Raw genomic sequence first — 18,778 nt, 5'->3', positions numbered from 1 at the left:
AAACAGTGCAATATTAAGCATACAATAACAATATGTTACAAAGGAAGAGAACTTAGCAAAATAAAGCACCGAAATTAAAGACAAGTAAGCTTAGTGTCCTCCCCAAGCCCCACAACACAAGAAAAAACTACAGCAACTCCAGACCAACCACAACACAATATAGAGAGTATAAGTCAGGACAGCCAAGCTCCCAGACTGTGAATACACTCAGCAACAGAGGATAACAATGCCTTCTACCAGAAAAAAACGGAGCTGAAAGCAAGGGACCAAAGAGATAAAAAAAACCCTAGTCAAGAGGAAGGTTATGAAAGTACTCGATAAAAGGTCTCCAGACCTTATGGAACCTTAGATCCGAATTGAGAACTGAATAATGAATTTTATCGAGGTCCAAACAGGCCATGATGTCGTTAAGCCATTGAGCATGAGTGGGCGGGGCAGCATCTCTCCATCTGAGGAGGATCAAGCGTCTAGCCAGGAGAGAGGCAAAGGATAATATTCGGCATTTGGTCGGACCCAGACATAAATCTGTCTCGCCCCAAAAACCGAACGGAGCAATTAAGGGTTTTGGTTCTAGGTGCAGACACGTAGCCCTTGTTAGCGCACACTAGCCGAAATGCTCCCTTGCAGGTAGACCTTGTCACCTGTGTGTCCGCACAGACCAAAATGCTCCCGTGCACGTAGCCCTTGTTACCGCACACTAACCGAAATACTCCCGTGCACGTAGCTCTTGTCACCGCAGACTGACTGAAATGCTCCCGTACACGTAGCCCTTGTCACCTGTGTGTCAGCACACTAACCGAAATGCTCCCGTGCACGTAGCCCTTGTCACAGCACACTAACCGAAATGCTCCCGTGCATGTAGCCCTTGTCACCTGTGTGTCCGCACACTAACCGAAATGCTCCCGTGCAGGTAGCCCTTGTCACCTGTGTGTCAGCATACTAACCGAAATGCTCCCGTGCACGTAGCCCTTGTCACAGCACACTAACCGAAATGCTCCCGTGTACGTAGCCCTTGTCACCTGTGTATCCGCACACTAACCGAAATGCTCCCTTGCACATAGCCCTTGACACAACACTAACCGAAATGCTCCCGTGCACGTATCTCTTGTCATTGCACACTGACGGAAAAGTTCCGGTGCACGTAGGCCTTGTTGCCGCAAACTGACCGAAATGCTTCCGTGCACGTTGCCTCTGTCAACTGTGTCTCAGCACACTAACCAAAATGCTCCCGTGCACGTAGCGCTTGTTACAGCACACTAACCGAAATGCTCACAGGCACGTAGCGCTTGTTACAGCACACTGACCAAAATGCTCCCGTGCACATAGCCCTTGTCACCTGTGTGTCTGCACAGTGACTAAAATGCTCCTGTGGACGTAGCCCTGGTTACCGCAGACTAACTGAGAAGCTCCTGGGCATGAAGCCCTTGTCACCTGTGTGTCAGCACAGTAACTGAAATGGTCCCGTGCACATAGCCCTTGTCACCTGTGTGTCAGCACACTAACTGAAATGCTCCCGTGCACATAGCCCTTGTCACCTGTGTGTCAGCACACTAACTGAAATGCTCCCGTGCACATAGCCCTTGTCACCTGTGTGTCAGCACACTAACTGAAATGCTCCCGTGCACATAGCCCTTGTCACCTGTGTGTCAGCACACTGACCAAAATGCTCTCGTGCACGTATCCCTTGTCACCTGTGTGTCAGCACACTAACCGAAATGCTCCCGTGAACGTATCCCTTCTCACCTGTGTGTCAGCACACTAACCGAAATGCTCCCGTGCACGTAGACCTTGTCACCTGTGTGTCAGCACACTGACCGAAATGCTCCCGTGCACGTATCCCTTCTCACCTGTGTGTCAGCACACTAACCGAAATGCTCCCGTGCACGTAGCCCTTATCACCTGTCTGTCTGCACACTAACCGAAATGCTCCCATGCACGTAGCCCTTGTTACTGCACACTGACCGAAATGCTCCCGTGCACGTAGCCCTTGTCACCTGTGTGACAGCACATGAACCGAAATGCTCCCGTGCACGTAACCCATATCATATGTGTGTCTGCACACTGACCGAAATGCTCCCGTGCACGTAGCCCTTGTCAACTGTGTGACAGCACACGAACCAAAATGCTCCCATGCACGTAGCCCTAATCACTGCACACTAACCGAAATGCTCCCGTGCACGTAGCCCTTGTCACCGCACACTGACCAAAATGCTCCCGTGCACGTAGCCCTTGTCACCACACACTGACCAAAATGCTCTTGTGCACATAGCCCATGTCACCTGTGTGTCAGCACACTAACTGAAATGCTCCCGTGCACATAGCCCTTGTCACCTGTGTGTCAGCACACTAACCGAAATGCTCCCGTGCACATAGCCCTTGTCACCTGTGTGTCAGCACACTAACCGAAATGCTCCCGTGCACATAGCCCTTGTCACCTGTGTGTCAGCACACTAACTGAAATGCTCCCGTGCACATAGCCCTTGTCACCTGTGTGTCAGCACACTAACTGAAATGCTCCCGTGCACATAGCCCTTGTCACCTGTGTGTCAGCACACTGACCAAAATGCACCCGTACACATAGCCCTTATCACCTGTCTGTCTGCACACTAACCGAAATGCTCACATGCACGTAGCCCTAATCACCGCACACTAACCGAAATGCTCCCGTGCACGTAGCCCTTGTCACCGCACACTGACCAAAATGCTCCCGTGCACGTAGCCCTTGTCACCACACACTGACCAAAATGCTCCCGTGCACGTAGCCCTTGTCACCGCACACTGACCAAAATGCTCCCGTGCACGTAGCCCTTGTCACCGCACACTAACCGAAATGCTCCCGTGCACACAGCCCTTGTCACCTGTGTGTCAGCACACTAACCGAAATGCTCCCGTGCACGTAGCCCTTGTCACCTGTGTGTCAGCACACTAACTGAAATGCTCCCGTGCACATAGCCCTTGTCACCTGTGTGTCAGCACACTAACCGAAATGCTCCCGTGCACATAGCCCTTGTCACCTGTGTGTCAGCACACTAACCGAAATGCTCCCGTGCACATAGCCCTTGTCACCTGTGTGTCAGCACACTAACTGAAATGCTCCCGTGCACATAGCCCTTGTCACCTGTGTGTCAGCACACTAACTGAAATGCTCCCGTGCACATAGCCCTTGTCACCTGTGTGTCAACACACTAACTGAAATGCTCCCGTGCACATAGCCATTGTTACTGCACACTGACTGAAATGCTCCCGTACACGTAACCCATATCACCTGTGTGTCTGCACACTGACCGAAATGCTCCCGTGCACGTAGCCCTTGTCACCTGTGTGACAGCACATGAACCGAAATGCTCCCGTGCACGTAACCCATATCATATGTGTGTCTGCACACTGACCGAAATGCTCCCGTGCACGTAGCCCTTGTCAACTGTGTGACAGCACACGAACCAAAATGCTCCCATGCACGTAGCCCTAATCACTGCACACTAACCGAAATGCTCCCGTGCACGTAGCCCTTGTCACCGCACACTGACCAAAATGCTCCCGTGCACGTAGCCCTTGTCACCACACACTGACCAAAATGCTCTTGTGCACATAGCCCATGTCACCTGTGTGTCAGCACACTAACTGAAATGCTCCCGTGCACATAGCCCTTGTCACCTGTGTGTCAGCACACTAACCGAAATGCTCCCGTGCACATAGCCCTTGTCACCTGTGTGTCAGCACACTAACCGAAATGCTCCCGTGCACATAGCCCTTGTCACCTGTGTGTCAGCACACTAACTAAAATGCTCCCGTGCACATAGCCCTTGTCACCTGTGTGTCAGCACACTAACTGAAATGCTCCCGTGCACATAGCCCTTGTCACCTGTGTGTCAGCACACTGACCAAAATGCACCCGTACACATAGCCCTTATCACCTGTCTGTCTGCACACTAACCGAAATGCTCACATGCACGTAGCCCTAATCACCGCACACTAACCGAAATGCTCCCGTGCACGTAGCCCTTGTCACCGCCCACTGACCAAAATGCTCCCGTGCACGTAGCCCTTGTCACCACACACTGACCAAAATGCTCCCGTGCACGTAGCCCTTGTCACCGCACACTGACCAAAATGCTCCCGCGCACGTAGCCCTTGTCACCGCACACTAACCGAAATGCTCCCGTGCACACAGCCCTTGTCACCTGTGTGTCAGCACACTAACCGAAATGCTCCCGTGCACGTAGCCCTTGTCACCTGTGTGTCAGCACACTAACTGAAATGCTCCCGTGCACATAGCCCTTGTCACCTGTGTGTCAGCACACTAACCGAAATGCTCCCGTGCACATAGCCCTTGTCACCTGTGTGTCAGCACACTAACCGAAATGCTCCTGTGCACATAGCCCTTGTCACCTGTGTGTCAGCACACTAACTGAAATGCTCCCGTGCACATAGCCCTTGTCACCTGTGTGTCAGCACACTAACTGAAATGCTCCCGTGCACATAGCCCTTGTCACCTGTGTGTCAACACACTAACTGAAATGCTCCCGTGCACATAGCCATTGTTACTGCACACTGACTGAAATGCTCCCGTACACGTAACCCATATCACCTGTGTGTCTGCACACTGACCGAAATGCTCCCGTGCACGTAGCCCTTGTCACCTGTGTGTCAGCACACTAACTGAAATGCTCCCGTGCACATAGCCCTTGTCACCTGTGTGTCAGCACACTAACCGAAATGCTCCCGTGCACATAACCCTTGACACAACACTAACCGAAATGCTCCCATGCACGTAGCCCTTGTTACTGCACACTGACCAAAATGCTCCCGTGCACGTAGCCCTTGTCACCTGTGTGACAGCACACGAACCGAAATGCTCCCGTGCACGTAGCCCTTGTCACCGCACACTAACCGAAATGCTCCCGTGCACGTAGCGCTTGTCACCGCACACTGACCGCAATGCTCCCGTGCACGTAGCCCTTGTCACCACACACTGACCAAAATGCTCTTGTGCACATAGCCCTTGTCACCTGTGTGTCAGCACACTAACTGAAATGCTCCCGTGCACATAGCCCTTGTCACCTGTGTGTTAGCACACTGACCAAAATGCACCCATGCACATAGCCCTTATCACCTGTGTGTTAGCACACTGACCAAAATGCTCCCGTGCACGTAGCCCTTGTCACCTGTGTGACAGCACACAAACCGAAATGCTCCCGTGCACGTAGCCCTTATCACCGGTGTGTCTGCACACTGACTGAAATGCTCCCGTGCACGTAGCCCTAATCACCGCACACTAACCGAAATGCTCCCGTGCACGTAGCCCTTGTCACCGCACACTGACCAAAATGCTCCCGTGCACGTAGCCCTTGTCACCACACACTGACCAAAATGCTCTTGTGCACATAGCCCTTGTCACCTGTGTGTCAGCACACTAACTGAAATGCTCCCGTGCACATAGCCCTTGTCACCTGTGTGTCAGCACACTAACTGAAATGCTCCCGTGCACATAGCCCTTGTCACCTGTGTGTCAGCACACTAACCGAAATGCTCCCGTGCACATAGCCCTTGTCACCTGTGTGTCAGCACACTAACTGAAATGCTCCCGTGCACATAGCCCTTGTCACCTGTGTGTCAGCACACTAACCGAAATGCTCCCATGCACGTAGCCCTTGTTACTGCACACTGTCCGAAATGCTCCCGTGCACGTAGCCCTTGTCACCTGTGTGACAGCACACGAACCGAAATGCTCCCGTGCACGTAACCCATATCACATGTGTGTCTGCACACTGACCGAAATGCTCCCGTGCACGTAGCCCTTGTCACCTGTGTGTCAGCACACTAACTGAAATGCTCCCGTGCACATAGCCCTTGTCACCTGTGTGTTAGCACACTGACCAAAATGCACCCATGCACGTAGCCCTTATCACCTGTGTGTTAGCACACTGACCAAAATGCTCCCGTGCACGTAGCCCTTGTCACCTGTGTGACAGCACACAAACCGAAATGCTCCCGTGCACTTAGCCCTTATCACCGGTGTGTCTGCACACTGACTGAAATGCTCCCGTGCACGTAGCCCTAATCACCGCACACTAACCGAAATGCTCCCGTGCACGTAGCCCTTGTCACCGCACACTGACCAAAATGCTCCCGTGCACGTAGCCCTTGTCACCACACACTGACCAAAATGCTCTTGTGCACATAGCCCTTGTCACCTGTGTGTCAGCACACTAACTGAAATGCTCCCGTGCACATAGCCCTTGTCACCTGTGTGTCAGCACACTAACCGAAATGCTCCCATGCACATAGCCCTTGTCACCTGTGTGTCAGCACACTAACTGAAATGCTCCCGTGCACATAGCCCTTGTCACCTGTGTGTCAGCACACTAACCGAAATGCTCCCGTGCACATAGCCCTTGTCACCTGTGTGTCAGCACACTAACTGAAATGCTCCCGTGCACATAGCCCTTGTCACCTGTGTGTCAGCACACTAACTGAAATGCTCCCGTGCACGTAGCCCTTGTCACCTGTGTGTCAGCACACTAACTGAAATGCTCCCGTGCACATAGCCCTTGTCACCTGTGTGTCAGCACACTAACCGAAATGCTCCCATGCACGTAGCCCTTGTTACTGCACACTGTCCGAAATGCTCCCGTGCACGTAGCCCTTGTTACTGCACACTGTCCGAAATGCTCCCGTGCACGTAGCCCTTGTCACCTGTGTGACAGCACACGAACCGAAATGCTCCCGTGCACGTAACCCATATCACATGTGTGTCTGCACACTGACCGAAATGCTCCCGTGCACGTAGCCCTTGTCACCTGTGTGACAGCAGACGAACCGAAATGCTCCCGTGCACGTAGCCCTTGTCACCGCACACTAACCGAAATGCTCCCGTGCACGTAGCCCTTGTCACCTGTGTGACAGCAGACGAACCGAAATGCTCCCGTGCACGTAGCCCTTGTCACCGCACACTAACTGAAATGCTCCCGTGCACATAGCCCTTGTCACCTGTGTGTTAGCACACTGACCGAAATGCTCCAGTGCACGTAGCCCTTGTCACCTGTGTGTCAGCACACTAACTGAAATGCTCCCGTGCACATAGCCCTTGTCACCTGTGTGTTAGCACACTGACCAAAATGCACCCATGCACGTAGCCCTTATCACCTGTGTGTTAGCACACTGACCAAAATGCACCCGTACACATAGCCCTTATCACCTGTCTGTCTGCACACTAACCGAAATGCTCCCGTGCACATAGCCCTTGTCACCTGTGTGTCAGCACACTGACCGAAATGCTCCCGTGCACATAGCCCTTGTATCCGCACACTATCCGAAATGCTCCCATGCACGTAGACATTGTCACCTGTGTGTCAGCACACTGACCAAAATGCTCCCGTGCACATAGCCCTTGTCACCTGTGTGTCTGCACAGTGACTGAAATGCTCCTGTGGACGTAGCCCTGGTTACCGCAGACTAACTGACAAGCTCCTGGGCATGAAGCCCTTGTCACCGCACACTAACCGAAATGCTCCCGTGCACGTACCCTTGTCACCGCACACTAACCGAAATGCTCCCGTGCACACAGCCCTTGTCACCTGTGTGTCAGCACACTAACCGAAATGCTCCCGTGCACGTAGCCCTTGTCACCTGTGTGTCAGCACACTAACTGAAATGCTCCCGTGCACATAGCCCTTGTCACCTGTGTGTCAGCACACTAACCGAAATGCTCCCGTGCACATAGCCCTTGTCACCTGTGTGTCAGCACACTAACCGAAATGCTCCCGTGCACATAGCCCTTGTCACCTGTGTGTCAGCACACTAACTGAAATGCTCCCGTGCACGTAGCCCTTGTCACCTGTGTGTCAGCACACTAACTGAAATGCTCCCGTGCACATAGCCCTTGTCACCTGTGTGTCAGCACACTAACCGAAATGCTCCCATGCACGTAGCCCTTGTTACTGCACACTGTCCGAAATGCTCCCGTGCACGTAGCCCTTGTTACTGCACACTGTCCGAAATGCTCCCGTGCACGTAGCCCTTGTCACCTGTGTGACAGCACACGAACCGAAATGCTCCCGTGCACGTAACCCATATCACATGTGTGTCTGCACACTGACCGAAATGCTCCCGTGCACGTAGCCCTTGTCACCTGTGTGACAGCAGACGAACCGAAATGCTCCCGTGCACGTAGCCCTTGTCACCGCACACTAACCGAAATGCTCCCGTGCACGTAGCCCTTGTCACCTGTGTGACAGCAGACGAACCGAAATGCTCCCGTGCACGTAGCCCTTGTCACCGCACACTAACTGAAATGCTCCCGTGCACATAGCCCTTGTCACCTGTGTGTTAGCACACTGACCGAAATGCTCCAGTGCACGTAGCCCTTGTCACCTGTGTGTCAGCACACTAACTGAAATGCTCCCGTGCACATAGCCCTTGTCACCTGTGTGTTAGCACACTGACCAAAATGCACCCATGCACGTAGCCCTTATCACCTGTGTGTTAGCACACTGACCAAAATGCACCCGTACACATAGCCCTTATCACCTGTCTGTCTGCACACTAACCGAAATGCTCCCGTGCACATAGCCCTTGTCACCTGTGTGTCAGCACACTGACCGAAATGCTCCCGTGCACATAGCCCTTGTATCCGCACACTATCCGAAATGCTCCCATGCACGTAGACATTGTCACCTGTGTGTCAGCACACTGACCAAAATGCTCCCGTGCACATAGCCCTTGTCACCTGTGTGTCTGCACAGTGACTGAAATGCTCCTGTGGACGTAGCCCTGGTTACCGCAGACTAACTGACAAGCTCCTGGGCATGAAGCCCTTGTCACCGCACACTAACCGAAATGCTCCCGTGCACGTACCCTTGTCACCGCACACTAACCGAAATGCTCCCGTGCACACAGCCCTTGTCACCTGTGTGTCAGCACACTAACCGAAATGCTCCCGTGCACGTAGCCCTTGTCACCTGTGTGTCAGCACACTAACTGAAATGCTCCCGTGCACATAGCCCTTGTCACCTGTGTGTCAGCACACTAACCGAAATGCTCCCGTGCACATAGCCCTTGTCACCTGTGTGTCAGCACACTAACCGAAATGCTCCCGTGCACATAGCCCTTGTCACCTGTGTGTCAGCACACTAACTGAAATGCTCCCGTGCACATAGCCCTTGTCACCTGTGTGTCAGCACACTAACCGAAATGCTCCCGTGCACGTAGCCCTTGTCACCTGTGTGTCAGCACACTAACTGAAATGCTCCCGTGCACATAGCCCTTGTCACCTGTGTGTCAGCACACTAACCGAAATGCTCCCGTGCACATAGCCCTTGTCACCTGTGTGTCAGCACACTAACCGAAATGCTCCCGTGCACATAGCCCTTGTCACCTGTGTGTCAGCACACTAACTGAAATGCTCCCGTGCACATAGCCCTTGTCACCTGTGTGTCAGCACACTAACTGAAATGCTCCCGTGCACATAGCCCTTGTCACCTGTGTGTCAACACACTAACTGAAATGCTCCCGTGCACATAGCCATTGTTACTACACACTGACCGAAATGCTCCCGTGCACGTAGCCATTGTCACCTGTGTGACAGCACCCTGAGAGAAATGCTCCCATGCACGTAACCCATATCACCTGTGTGTCTGCACACTGACCGAAATGCTCCCGTGCACGTAGCCCTTGTCACCTGTGTGTCAGCACACTAACCGAAATGCTCCCATGCACGTAGCCCTTATCACCTGTGTGTTAGCACACTGACCAAAATGCACCCGTACACAGAGCCCTTATCACCTGTCTGTCTGCACACTAACCGAAATGCTCCCATGCACGTAGCCCTTGTTACTGCACACTGACCGAAATGCTCCCGTGCACGTAGCCCTTGTCACCTGTGTGACAGCACACGAACCGAAATGCTCCCGTGCACGTAGCCCTTGTCACCGCACACTAACCGAAATGCTCCCGTGCACGTAACCCATATCACATGTGTGTCTGCACACTGACCGAAATGCTCCCGTGCACGTAGCCCTTGTCACCACACACTATCCGAAATACTCCCGTGCACATAGCACTTGTCACCTGTGTGTCAGCACACTGACCGAAATGCTCCCGTACACGTAGCCCTTGTCACCGCACACTAACCAAAATACTCCCGTGCACCTAGCCCTTGTCACCTGTGTGTCAGCACACTGACCGAAATGCTCCCGTGCACGTAGCCCTTGTATCCGCACACTATCCGAAATGCTCCCGTACACATAGCCCTTGTCACCTGTGTGTCAGCACACTGACCGAAATGCTCCCGTGCACGAAGCCCTTGTCACCGCACACTAACCGAAATGCTCCCATGAATATAGGCATTGTCACCGCACACTGACCGAAATGCTTCCGTGCACGTAGCCCTTGTCACCTGTGTGTCAGCACACTGACCGAAATGCTCCCGTGCACGAAGCCCTTGTCACCGCACACTAACCGAAATGCTCCCATGAATGTAGGCATTGTCACCGCACACCGACCGAAATGCTCCCATGAATGTAGGCATTGTCACCGCACACTGACCGAAATGCTTCTGTGCACGTAGCCCTTGTCACCTGTGTGTCTGCACACTAACCAAAATGCTCCCATGCACGAAGCCCTTGTCACCGCACACTAACCGAAATGCTCCCATGAATGTAGGCATTGTCACCGCACACTGACCGAAATGCTTCCGTGCACGTAGCCCTTGTCACCTGTGTGTCTGCACACTAACCAAAATGCTCCCATGCACGTAGCCCTTGTTACTGCCCACTGACCGAAATGCTCCCGTGCACGTAGCCCTTGTCACCTGTGTGACAGCACACGAACCGAAATGCTCCCGTGCACGTAACCCATATCACATGTATGTCTGCACACTAACCGAAATGCTCCCGTGTACGTAACCCATATCACATGTGTGTCTGCACACTGACCGAAATGCTCCCGTGCACGTAGCCCTTGTCACCTGTGTGTCAGCACACTAACCGAAATGCTCCCGTGCACGTAACCCATATCACATGTATGTCTGCACACTAACCGAAATGCTCCCGTGCACGTAACCCATATCACATGTGTGTCTGCACACTGACCGAAATGCTCCCGTGCACGTAGCCCTTGTCACCTGTGTGTCTGCACACTGACCGAAATGCTCCCGTGCACGTAGCCCTTGTCACCTGTGTGTCAGCACACTAACCGAAATGCTCCCGTGCACGTAGCCCTTGTCACCTGTGTGTCAGCACACTAACCGAAATGCTCCCGTGCACGTAGCCCTTGTCACCTGTGTGTCAGCACACTAACCGAAATGCTCCCGTCCACGTAGCCCTTGTCACCTGTGTGTCCGCACACTAACCAAAATGCTCCCATGCACGTAGCTCAAGTCACAGCACACTGACCGAAATGCTCCCGTGCACATAGTCCTTGTCACCGCACACTGACCAAAGTGCTCCCATGCACGTAGCCCTTGTCACTGCACACTGACCGAAATGTTCCCGTGGACGTAGCCCTTGTCACCGCACACTGACTGAAATGATCCCATAAACGTAGCCCTTGTCACCTCTGTGTCAGCACACTAACCGAAATGCTCCCGTCCACGTAGCCCTTGACACCGCACACTAACCGAAATGCTCCCGTCCACGTAGCCCTTGTTACCTGTGTGTCCACACTCAAACCGAAATGCTCCTGTGCATGTAGCCCTTGTCACCGCACACTAACCGAAATGCTCCTGTGCACATTTCCCTTGAAACCACACTAACCAAAATGCTCCCATGCACGTAGCTCAAGTCACAGCACACTGACCGAAATGCTCCCGTGCACATAGCCCTTGTCACCGCACAATGACCGAAATGCTCCCGTACACATAGCCCTTCTCACCAGTGTGTCCGCACACTAACAGAAATGCTCCCGTGAACGTAGCCCTTGACACCGCACACTAACCGAAATTCTCCCGTGCACGTAGCCCTTGTCACCGCACACTGACCAAAATGTTCCAGTGCACATAGGACTTGTCACCGCACAATGACCGAAATGCTCCCGTACACGTAGCCCTAGTCACCTGTGTGTCTGCACACTGACTGAAATGCTCCTGTGCACGTAGCCCTTGTCACCGCACACTAACCAAAATGCTCCCATGCACGTAGACCTTGTCACTGCACACTGACGGAAATATTCCAGTGCACGTAGGCATTGTCACCGCACACTGACCGAAATTCTCCCGTGCACACTGCCCTTGTCACCTGTGTGTCTGCACACTGACCGAAATGATCCCATCCACGGAGCCCTTGTCACCACACACTGACCGAAATGCTCCCGTACACGTAGCCCTTGTTACCTCTGTGTCAGCACACTAACCGAAATGCTCCCGTCCACGGAGCCCTTGTCACCGCACACTGACCGAAATGCTCCCGTACACGTAGCCCTTGTTACCTGTGTGTCCACACTCAAACCGAAATGCTCCTGTGCATGTAGCCCTTGAAACCACACTAACCAAAATGCTCCCATGCACGTAGCTCAAGTCACAGCACACTGACCAAAATGCTCCCGTGCACATAGCCCTTATCACCTGTCTGTCTGCACACTAACCGAAATGCTCCCATGCACGTAGCCCTTGTTACTGCACACTGACCGAAATGCTCCCGTGCACGTAACCCTTGTCACCTGTGTGACAGCACACGAACCGAAATGCTCCCGTGCACGTAACCCATATCACATGTGTGTCTGCACACTGACCGAAATGCTCCCGTGCACATAGCCCTTGTCACCTGTGTGTCAGCACACTGACCGAAATGCTCCCGTGCACATAGCCCTTGTATCCGCACACTATCCGAAATGCTCCCATGCACGTAGACCTTGTCACCTGTGTGTCAGCACACTGACCAAAATGCTCCCGTGCACATAGCCCTTGTCACCTGTGTGTCTGCACAGTGACTGAAATGCTCCTGTGGACGTAGCCCTGGTTACCGCAGACTAACTGACAAGCTCCTGGGCATGAAGCCCTTGTCACCGCACACTAACCGAAATGCTCCCGTGCACGTAGCCCTTGTCACCGCACACTAACCGAAATGCTCCCGTGCACACAGCCCTTGTCACCTGTGTGTCAGCACACTAACCGAAATGCTCCCGTGCACGTAGCCCTTGTCACCTGTGTGTCAGCACACTAACTGAAATGCTCCCGTGCACATAGCCCTTGTCACCTGTGTGTCAGCACACTAACCGAAATGCTCCCGTGCACATAGCCCTTGTCACCTGTGTGTCAGCACACTAACCGAAATGCTCCCGTGCACATAGCCCTTGTCACCTGTGTGTCAGCACACTAACCGAAATGCTCCCGTGCACATAGCCCTTGTCACCTGTGTGTCAGCACACTAACTGAAATGCTCCCGTGCACATAGCCCTTGTCACCTGTGTGTCAACACACTAACTGAAATGCTCCCGTGCACATAGCCATTGTTACTACACACTGACCGAAATGCTCCCGTGCACGTAGCCATTGTCACCTGTGTGACAGCACACTAACCGAAATGCTCCCATGCACGTAGCCCTTATCACCTGTGTGTTAGCACACTGACCAAAATGCACCCGTACACATAGCCCTTATCACCTGTCTGTCTGCACACTAACCAAAATGCTCCCATGCACGAAGCCCTTGTCACCGCACACTAACCGAAATGCTCCCATGAATGTAGGCATTGTCACCGCACACCGACCGAAATGCTCCCATGAATGTAGGCATTGTCACCGCACACTGACCGAAATGCTTCTGTGCACGTAGCCCTTGTCACCTGTGTGTCTGCACACTAACCAAAATGCTCCCATGCACGAAGCCCTTGTCACCGCACACTAACCGAAATGCTCCCATGAATGTAGGCATTGTCACCGCACACTGACCGAAATGCTTCCGTGCACGTAGCCCTTGTCACCTGTGTGTCTGCACACTAACCAAAATGCTCCCATGCACGTAGCCCTTGTTACTGCACACTGACCGAAATGCTCCCGTGCACGTAGCCCTTGTCACCTGTGTGACAGCACACGAACCGAAATGCTCCCGTGCACGTAACCCATATCACATGTATGTCTGCACACTAACCGAAATGCTCCCGTGTACGTAACCCATATCACATGTGTGTCTGCACACTGACCGAAATGCTCCCGTGCACGTAGCCCTTGTCACCTGTGTGTCAGCACACTAACCGAAATGCTCCCGTGCACGTAACCCATATCACATGTATGTCTGCACACTAACCGAAATGCTCCCGTGCACGTAACCCATATCACATGTGTGTCTGCACACTGACCGAAATGCTCCCGTGCACGTAGCCCTTGTCACCTGTGTGTCTGCACACTGACCGAAATGCTCCCGTGCACGTAGCCCTTGTCACCTGTGTGTCAGCACACTAACCGAAATGCTCCCGTGCACGTAGCCCTTGTCACCTGTGTGTCAGCACACTAACCGAAATGCTCCCGTGCACGTAGCCCTTGTCACCTGTGTGTCAGCACACTAACCGAAATGCTCCCGTCCACGTAGCCCTTGTCACCTGTGTGTCCGCACACTAACCAAAATGCTCCCATGCACGTAGCTCAAGTCACAGCACACTGACCGAAATGCTCCCGTGCACATAGTCCTTGTCACCGCACACTGACCAAAGTGCTCCCATGCACGTAGCCCTTGTCACTGCACACTGACCGAAATGTTCCCGTGGACGTAGCCCTTGTCACCGCACACTGACTGAAATGATCCCATACACGTAGCCCTTGTCACCTCTGTGTCAGCACACTAACCGAAATGCTCCCGTCCACGTAGCCCTTGACACCGCACACTAACCGAAATGCTCCCGTCCACGTAGCCCTTGTTACCTGTGTGTCCACACTCAAACCGAAATGCTCCTGTGCATGTAGCCCTTGTCACCGCACACTAACCGAAATGCTCCTGTGCACATTTCCCTTGAAACCACACTAACCAAAATGCTCCCATGCACGTAGCTCAAGTCACAGCACACTGACCGAAATGCTCCCGTGCACATAGCCCTTGTCACCGCACAATGACCGAAATGCTCCCGTACACATAGCCCTTCTCACCAGTGTGTCCGCACACTAACAGAAATGCTCCCGTGAACGTAGCCCTTGACACCGCACACTAACCGAAATTCTCCCGTGCACGTAGCCCTTGTCACCGCACACTGACCAAAATGTTCCAGTGCACATAGGACTTGTCACCGCACAATGACCGAAATGCTCCCGTACACGTAGCCCTAGTCACCTGTGTGTCTGCACACTGACTGAAATGCTCCTGTGCACGTAGCCCTTGTCACCGCACACTAACCAAAATGCTCCCATGCACGTAGACCTTGTCACTGCACACTGACGGAAATATTCCAGTGCACGTAGGCATTGTCACCGCACACTGACCGAAATTCTCCCGTGCACACTGCCCTTGTCACCTGTGTGTCTGCACACTGACCGAAATGATCCCATCCACGGAGCCCTTGTCACCACACACTGACCGAAATGCTCCCGTACACGTAGCCCTTGTTACCTCTGTGTCAGCACACTAACCGAAATGCTCCCGTCCACGGAGCCCTTGTCACCGCACACTGACCGAAATGCTCCCGTACACGTAGCCCTTGTTACCTGTGTGTCCACACTCAAACCGAAATGCTCCTGTGCATGTAGCCCTTGAAACCACACTAACCAAAATGCTCCCATGCACGTAGCTCAAGTCACAGCACACTGACCAAAATGCTCCCGTGCACATAGCCCTTATCACCTGTCTGTCTGCACACTAACCGAAATGCTCCCATGCACGTAGCCCTTGTTACTGCACACTGACCGAAATGCTCCCGTGCACGTAGCCCTTGTCACCTGTGTGACAGCACACGAACCGAAATGCTCCCGTGCACGTAACCCATATCACATGTGTGTCTGCACACTGACCGAAATGCTCCCGTGCACGTAGCCCTTATCACCTGTCTGTCTGCACACTAACCGAAATGCTCCCATGCACGTAGCCCTTGTTACTGCACACTGACCGAAATGCTCCCGTGCACGTAGCCCTTGTCACCTGTGTGACAGCACACGAACCGAAATGCTCCCGTGCACGTAGCCCTTATCAGCGGTGTGTCTGCACACTGACTGAAATGCTCCCGTGCACGTAGCCCTTGTCACTGCACACTAACCGAAATGCTCCCGTGCACGTAGCCCTTGTCACCGCACACTAACCGAAATGCTCCCGTGCACGTAGCCCTTGTCACCGCACACTGACCGAAATGCTCCCGTGCACATAGCCCTTGTCACCTGTGTGTCAGCACACTGACCGAAATGCTCCCGTGCACATAGCCCTTGTCACCTGTGTGTCAGCACACTAATCAAAATGCACCCGTGCACATAGCCCTTGTCACCTGTGTGTCAGCACACTGACCAAAATGCTCCCATGCACGTAGCCCTTGTCACCGCACACGAACCGAAATGCTCCTGTGCACGTAGCCCATGTCACCTGTGTGTCAGCACACTGACCAAAATGCTCCCATGCACGTAGCCCTTGTCACCACACACTATCCGAAATGCTCCCGTGCACATAGCCCATGTCACCTGTGTGTTAGCACACTGACCAAAATGCACCCGTACACATAGCCCTTATCACCTGTCTGTCTGCACACTAACCGAAATGCTCCCGTGCACGTAGCCCTTGTCACCTGTGTGTCTGCACACTGACCGAAATGCTCCCGTGCACGTAGCCCTTGTCACCTGTGTGACAGCACCCTGAGAGAAATGCTCCCGTGCACGTAACCCATATCACATGTGTGTCTGCACACTGACCGAAATGTTCCCGTGCACGTAGCCCTTATCACCGGTGTGTCTGCACACTGACTGAAATGATCCCATACACGTAGCCCTTGTCACCTCTGTGTCAGCACACTAACCGAAATGCTCCCGTCCACGTAGCCCTTGACACCGCACACTGACCGAAATGCTCCCGTACATGTAGCCCTTGTTACCTGTGTGTCCACACTCAAACCGAAATGCTCCTGTGCATGTAGCCCTTGTCACCGCACACTAACCGAAATGCTCCTGTGCACATTTCCCTTGAAACCGCACTAATCGAAATGCTCCCGTGCAGGTAGCCCTTGTCACCTCACCGAACACTGACCGAAATGCTCCCGTGCACGTAGCCCTTGTCACATGTGTGTCTGCACACTAACCGAAATGCTCCCGTGCACGTAGCCCTTATCACCGGTGTGTCTGCACACTGACTGAAATGCTCCCGTGCACATAGCCCTTGTCACCTGTGTGTCAGCACACTAAACGAAATGCTCCCGTGCACATAGCCCTTGTCACCTGTGTGTCAGCACACTAACCGAAATGCTCCCGTGCACATAGCCCTTGTCACCTGTGTGTCAACACACTAACCGAAATGCTCCCGTGCACATAGCCCTTGTCACCTGTGTGTCAGCACACTAAACGAAATGCTCCCGTGCACATAGCCCTTGTCACCTGTGTGTCAGCACACTAAACGAAATGCTCCCGTGCACATAGTCCTTGTCACCGCACACTAACCGAAATGCTCGGGTGCACATAGCCCTTGTCACCTGTGTGTCAGCACACTAACTGAAATGCTCCCGTGCACATAGCCCTTGTCACCTGTGTGTTAGCACACTGACCAAAATGCACCCATGCACGTAGCCCTTGTCACCGCACACTGACCGAAATGCTCCCGTACACGTAGCCCTTGTCACCGCACACTAACCAAAATGCTCCCGTGCACATAGCCCTTGTCACCTGTGTGTTAGCACACTGACCAAAATGCACCCATGCACGTAGCCCTTGTCACCACACACTATCCGAAATGCTCCCGTGCACATAGCCCATGTCACCTGTGTGTTAGCACACTGACCAAAATGCACCCGTACACATAGCCCTTATCACCTGTCTGTCTGCACACTAACCGAAATGCTCCCGTGCACGTAGCCCTTGTCACCTGTGTGTCTGCACACTGACCGAAATGCTCCCGTGCACGTAGCCCTTGTCACCTGTGTGACAGCACCCTGAGAGAAATGCTCCCGTGCACGTAACCCATATCACATGTGTGTCTGCACACTGACCGAAATGTTCCCGTGCACGTAGCCCTTATCACCGGTGTGTCTGCACACTGACTGAAATGATCCCATACACGTAGCCCTTGTCACCTCTGTGTCAGCACACTAACCGAAATGCTCCCGTCCACGTAGCCCTTGACACCGCACACTGACCGAAATGCTCCCGTACATGTAGCCCTTGTTACCTGTGTGTCCACACTCAAACCGAAATGCTCCTGTGCATGTAGCCCTTGTCACCGCACACTAACCGAAATGCTCCTGTGCACATTTCCCTTGAAACCGCACTAATCGAAATGCTCCCGTGCAGGTAGCCCTTGTCACCTCACCGAACACTGACCGAAATGCTCCCGTGCACGTAGCCCTTGTCACATGTGTGTCTGCACACTAACCGAAATGCTCCCGTGCACGTAGCCCTTATCACCGGTGTGTCTGCACACTGACTGAAATGCTCCCGTGCACATAGCCCTTGTCACCTGTGTGTCAGCACACTAAACGAAATGCTCCCGTGCACATAGCCCTTGTCACCTGTGTGTCAGCACACTAACCGAAATGCTCCCGTGCACATAGCCCTTGTCACCTGTGTGTCAACACACTAACCGAAATGCTCCCGTGCACATAGCCCTTGTCACCTGTGTGTCAGCACACTAAACGAAATGCTCCCGTGCACATAGCCCTTGTCACCTGTGTGTCAG

General features: G+C 53.3%; 1 long non-coding RNA gene across 1 annotated transcript in view; it reads right to left on the bottom strand.

Annotated features, from left to right (window-relative positions):
* Positions 1 to 18,778, bottom strand: part of LOC132382226 (uncharacterized) — a 469,030-nt gene that overhangs the window by 202,056 nt on the left and 248,196 nt on the right. The gene's annotated exons all lie outside the window — the stretch shown is intronic.

Source organism: Hypanus sabinus, chromosome 27 (genome assembly GCF_030144855.1).
Source record: "Hypanus sabinus isolate sHypSab1 chromosome 27, sHypSab1.hap1, whole genome shotgun sequence".
Classification (NCBI taxonomy): Eukaryota; Metazoa; Chordata; class Chondrichthyes; order Myliobatiformes; family Dasyatidae; genus Hypanus; species Hypanus sabinus.
The sequence above is the reverse complement of the archived record's forward strand: the minus strand, read 5'-3'. Positions and strand labels throughout refer to the sequence as shown.